This window comes from Sciurus vulgaris (genome assembly GCF_902686455.1).
Source record: "Sciurus vulgaris genome assembly, chromosome: 4".
Classification (NCBI taxonomy): domain Eukaryota; kingdom Metazoa; phylum Chordata; class Mammalia; order Rodentia; family Sciuridae; genus Sciurus; species Sciurus vulgaris.
Window position 1 is genome coordinate 58,374,409 of NC_136464.1, and position 6,000 is coordinate 58,380,408.

At 47.0% G+C, this 6,000-nt stretch overlaps 1 protein-coding gene across 3 annotated transcripts in view; it reads right to left on the minus strand.

The window, feature by feature from the left end:
- TET1 (tet methylcytosine dioxygenase 1) overlaps positions 1 to 4,686 on the minus strand; it is a 134,495-nt gene extending 129,809 nt beyond the window's left edge. For all 3 annotated transcript variants that reach the window (XM_079135730.1, XM_079135729.1, XM_079135727.1), the window contains exon 1: positions 4,444 to 4,686. The gene's annotated coding sequence lies outside the window, so the exon portion shown is untranslated. The remainder of the gene's footprint in view (positions 1 to 4,443) is intronic.
- Positions 4,687 to 6,000: the final 1,314 nt, after the last annotated feature.

A 6,000-nucleotide genomic window follows, 5' to 3' on the forward strand; every position in this document is an offset into this window, starting at 1 on the left:
GTGATTCCAGTGACCTGGGAGGAAGAGGCAGGAGAATTAAGAATTCTAAGCCAGTCTCAGAAATTCAGCAAGACCCTAAGTGACTCAGAGACATCCTGTCTCTAAATAGAATATTAAAAAGGGCTGGGGATGTGGCTTTAGTGGTTGATCCACCTGGATTCAATCCCTGGTTTAAAAAAAATTTAAAAATTAAAAACAAAAACAAATTAAGTGGCCAATTTTTAATTGGAGACATAAAAAGACAATATTAGCCAAAAGTAGAGTGGAGGAGCTTCAGCAGTCCAATGGGTTAACTGGAGGTTCTTATAAGACAGAATGGAGAAGTAGCAACAGGAGGTCCTGGGGATCATTGAGGACCATGGCTTGCATAAGAGTCTGCTATATAAATTTTACTGGGGATTGAACCCAGACCCTGGGTGTTTTTACCACTAAGCTCCTGTTCCCAGTCTCTTAATTTTTGATTAATTAACTTATTTTTGGAGGGGCACTCAGCAGCACTTAATCACTGTGCCACATCCCCAGTCCTTTTTTGTATTTTATTTAGAGACAGGGTCTCACTGAGTTGATTAGGGTCTCACTAAGTTGCTGAGGCAGCTTTGAACTCTCCATTCCCTGCCTCCGCCTCCGGAGTCCTGGGATTACCGACCTGCACCACTGTGCCCATCCATTTTATTTTTTATTTTGAGACAGTCTCGTTAAGTTGCTTAGACTGGCCTCAAATTTGTGTTCCTCCTGCCTCGGCCTCCTGAGTCACTGTGTTTAAATGCCTGTGCAACCGTGCCCAGCAGGTCTGTGAAACCATGCTAGTTATTCATGCATAATAAAACCTACCTAACCAAAATGTCAAATAGGATTAGAATTTTTGCCTCATTATTTGAACTTACTAAGTGATGAAAGTCTTTCTGTAGCCATTTTAATCAAAAATAATTCACGGGCCAGGGATATAGCTCAGTTGGTAGAGTGCTTGCCTTGCAAGCACAAGGCCCTAGGTTCAATCCCCAGCCCACCGCAAAAAAAGAAAAAAAAATTTTTTTCACAACAAATTGTTATTTAAATATCAAAAAGATCTTTTCCCAAGAACCTTTTCTTACAATTATTAAAATAATCACCTTGCCCATAAAATTAAAGACTGACTTCCTAAACCCTATCAGTTGTCTAAAAATTACAATATTGACAGCACAATGACAGAAAATCCTCTCCCACCTACATCCCTCCCCTCCCCTTTCTGGATCTCCCAAAGTCCCCTGGGCAGGAAGTGGCCGAACTGATGTAACCACCCAGCCCACATGTCAATTTAAAATTATACTGCAATCCTTCCCACTAACAGCAGTAGCCAAAAAAGTGGTATTTGCATACATACAGCCAGTTGCAAAAAAAAGACTGTCGACTTCAGTCCTTCCATTCAGCTCAATAGAACTTAAAGTCTCTTGCACTTGACAGAGAAAAACAAGACTTCAACCTTTTCTTTTTAAAAGCACCACCTGGCTCAGTTTCCTCCAGAAACTAAGTTCTACATAGAAAGGAAGAGGCCAGCGACAGCTCGCTGTTCCTAGATAGTTTTCAACCACAGGAAGTGTGAGAGAGCTCCGCACATGGACAGGCTGTTCAGGGAAACTCACTAGCATGCCAGCAGATTTAGTCAAAGGCTCCTTCCATATGTAAAACACCCCAGCTGCCCTGCAGAGAGGGAGGGGGAGGGCCCAAGAAAAGGAAAGGGAAAGGTTAAAATGGAGGTAGATGGCCCTTCCAAAGACAAGAAAGACAGAAAACATATTAAGAGGAAGAGTTAGGAGTGTCAGAAGGAAGAAAATGTCTAAAAAGAAAAGTCAAATGGCTGAGTACTGAGGAAGGGTAAGAAATGTATGGTAATAAAGCTAGAATAAATAACATAAATAACTGGATCAAAGGCTTAAGACTGAAGGGTAGAAAGGCAAAAGAGGGGAAAGAAATTAAGTGTGCAGGGAAGGAAAGAGACAGATGTACTGAAGAAGGTCGGGGGAGGGGAGAGAAGGGACAGACTAGATAATGAAGACTGGAGAAGGAAGAGAGAAACAAAGGGCAGGGAGAGTGGAAATCCAAACTCTGACCCATCCCTTCTGGAAGACCAGCACTCAGAGAAATGGGTAACTCTTTAAAACGTTAAGTGGTAGCCCCAGAGTTGTAAGTTTGGGCTAATCTTTGCAAAGAAAAAGAGACACTGTATCCCATTTTCCACATCATCTTGATTTCTTAGTTAAATTTAAACCACAGTTTTGATAGAGAGGTTGACAGTCTAATTAAAATCCCTTAATTGGGGAAAGCAGGGACTTGGGTTTTACCCTGTACAACCAATACCTATAAAAATCAGGAAACTCACCAAAAAGAAAAAGAAAAAGAAGGAAAGGAAGGAAGGAAGGAAGGAAGGAAGGAAGGAAGGAAGGAAGGAAGGAAGGAAGGGAAAGAAGAGAAAGAAAGAAAGAAAGAAAGAAAGAAAGAAAGAAAGAGAAGGAAAGGAAGAGAAGAAGGAAGAAGAAAGAGAAGAAAGAAGGAAGAAGAAAGAAAGAAAGAAAGAAAGAAAGAAAGAAAGAAAGAAAGAAAGAAAGAAAGAAAGAAAGAAAGAAAGAAAGAAAGAAAAAAGAACCAAAAATTATGTAATCTCAGGCTTTGGTTCTTGGAAATAATAATCCCCAAGCATCGCCCCGTTTAAGTACCCATCTCCCATCTACGGGTACCGTAGATGATTTAAATGTCGTTATAAATTCCTAATTTGCTCCAAATAACCCTTGCTCTAGCTGGTCAAGGAGGCTCTTTCTTACTGTTTTAGTATCCCGAGGCCTAATGAAACCAATGCCTTTATTTTACTTTATATTGGGGGTCTTGGGAGAGAAGGACTTGAGGTTGCTGCTCTCTAGCGCCTCCATTCAACCAATCCCGGGTGGAGCACGCAGCTTACCGCTGACCCAATCGTTTCCCTGCTCGAAGGTCTTGAAGCACGTTCCAAACATTTCTTCCTTAACCGATCATTACTATCAGATAGTATAGAGTGGAACCTGGGAGGAGGGCAAGAGGCACTTAAGTGACCTATGCATGCTGGTTGGTTAATTTGGGAGGATGAGTGGGGAGGGGCGGAAGAAAGAATCCTACTTCGAAAGTTATCTGTTCTCTTTGAGACACATGATTTTTACTGGGTCAGAAATGCCCAACATGTGTTCCCCGTTCACGCGGAAAGGTTTCTGGAGCGGGCCAGTTATTTTCTGGTCCCTTCTTGTAGAGATATATGGATTGTGATTCTAGAGGATGAAATCGAGCAGGGAGATGGGAGGCAGGGAAGAAGTGAGAGGGGCGGACAGATAAAGAAAAAGGTTGTTTCAAAATAAAATTTCCCTGACTTGGCACGGGAATTGGCGGCGGCCCCAGCGGCCCCCGGCCCTGGGGCGGGGACCCCGCCGCTCACGTGCTGCACGGCCTGTCCCAGGCACCCGGCTCTGCGCACCTCCCACCCTCGGGGCCCGCTCCGGGATCCCGCCTGAGTGGGGCTGACGGGGTAGAATTGCCAGTGCGATCGGCGACCGGGCGGAGATGTTGAGAGTTTCTCGAAAGTCATTTTGACAGTATACATCCTTTTTCCCCTGTGCCCTTCTTCCCCGGTGCATACAGGTCCAGGTCAACCCCTAACGAGACTCCCCATTGCCTCCATTCCAAAAGTTCGCCCCTGAAGTCCCCTCCCTGAAACGCTCGGGAAGGCGAACGGCTAAACCTTTTCCTTACCAATCTCCTTTATAGAAGTAGGGGGAAGAGAAATATCATTAATGGGACGCCAGAGCACTGGACAGCACAGGCTCTCCACTCTCAACTTGCGCTAACTCTTGCCTCTCCTCCCGCTCAGGAGGCGCCCTGACCTCTGACTGGCCTAAGAAGCTAGCTCTGCAATCACCGGCTCGTTCAGGGATCTCCCGGAGGCCACGCTTGCCCTCCCCGTTGCCCGATTTCCAGTAGACCCCAGGGTCAGGGCCGTAGTTGGCCCCGCTGCCCCCACCCGGCGGCGCGGCCGGGCCTCCGGGGCGGGCTGCAATGTTCTCCGCCGGGGGCATTGTTTACCACCCTCAACAAAAGCGCCCCGAGCGGCCCGGAGTGGGGGGTCGCGGCGGGGAGGGGGCCCACCCCGGCGGCTGCCGGGGAGAAGCGGATGCCAAGCCCCGATCACGTCCTGCACAAGACGAACGCAGCCCCCAGCACCCTTCTGAGGCCTCAGAGTCCGAGTCCCCGCTCCCCGCACTCCTGCCCTCTGCCCTGGCCCCAGCTCACCACTGCGGGTTTAGGATACCAAGGCAGCGCGCGTCGCGGGTCTCCAAGTCTGCACCAACCCTCGGGCATACTTACCAGTTTGCTCTGGTACCCACAACTTTGGAATCTGGGGCCACTGCGGGTGCAAGGGGTGCGGGCGGGCCCTTGGTGGACGCTTACCTTCCAGCACGGTCAGGGCCTGAGCCCCCGGGGTGGGCAACTGCTTCCCAAAGGTCCACAGTGGAGAGGCAGGTAAAGTTGCATGACTGGGGCGGGGCAGGGGGTGTCCCGGGGGGGCAGACCCGGGAGCAGAGGGGCCAGCGGCTGCGCGCGCAAAGCCGCGCCGGAGCGGACTGCGCGGCCACTCCCCGCCAGGTCAGCCCCCCGGAGCAGCAGTGTCTCCCCAGGACAGACCTCAGGGAGTGAAGCTGGGGCTCTGCCTTCGCTGGACCCTGCACCGCTGAGCAAGAGGCAAAACGCGAGCTGGATTTCCCCAAATCGGAGCCGGACTCCCCTCTCGACCCCTCCTCCTCCCCTTTGCCTTCTTTCTCTCCCTATATACTAGACATTTTTTTGTTTGTTTTTAAGATCAGAGGCGAGTGTTGGAGAGGTAGTAGAGAGATGTTAAAATTTTCCTGTCGTTATCTCTATTCTGAGGGACTCTCCGGCTGAGATAAGAAAAGTTTTGAAGAGGTCTGAAGTGAATATTTATAGGGGGTGCCAGGTCAGAGATGACAACATTGAGCAATATCTGGGTCGGGAGCAATGGAAAACCGTCCTCAACACCAAAGAGAAACCAGATGAGTGTTGTATTCCTTGACTCAGTGCTTAATGTCTGCAAAGGTCACCATTATATTTTTATTAGTTATTTGGCCGTGGACCTTGGCAATGGCCTTATTCACTTTGTAGATGAAGAAATGAAGGCACAAGAGGAGTTAAGTTTTTACTGTTAGAAGGGATAACCAGTACTATTACAGTACTAATTCAAAATGAAGACTGACTAGATCATCTGAATTTCTCCCTAATGTATGATGACTGTAGCTTCTTCAGCATTCATTACACAAGCAAAGGAATCCAAGTCTTTAACGGTGACACGGTCACTGAGGTAAGGAAAATGCTGTTCATGAACTAACATTCCTTCCAGTCAAATTTCAACTGAAGGAAAAGATTAAGTCTTTCCTTGCTCTTCACACCATTCCACCTCCATTCTGCACTAAATTGTGTTCTTTTTAATATGCGTCATAAGAGTAACTAGATTGCTCTTTTAAGATTCCTAAATTTGCCCTGTGTAGTGCATTTCTATAATCTCAGCCACTCAGGAGGTTAAAGCAGGAGGATTACAAATTCGAGAAATGTCCCAGCAAAAGAGATCCCATCTCAAAATAAAAAAATAAAAAGGTCTGGGAATATAGCTCAGTGGTAAAGCTCTCCTGAGTTCAGACTCCAATATTGCCTAAACTTTCAGCCTTCCACATGCAAATTTATTCTTGAGTTAGGATCTAGGCATACAAAGATGACTATAATTTGCCTCCTCAGAAGGAACACATCTCCCAGGATGGCAAGAAGAACAAACTAATGACTGTCCTACAGTGGTGTCTATGCTACAATCAGATAAAATCTTCCTTGGAAAAAGTTTAAAATGTGGCATTTGGGCTCAGTGGTAGGGCACTTGCCTATCATTCACAAGGCCCTAGGTTCAATCTCCAACAAGGGGGTGGGGGATAGCATTTAAAATAA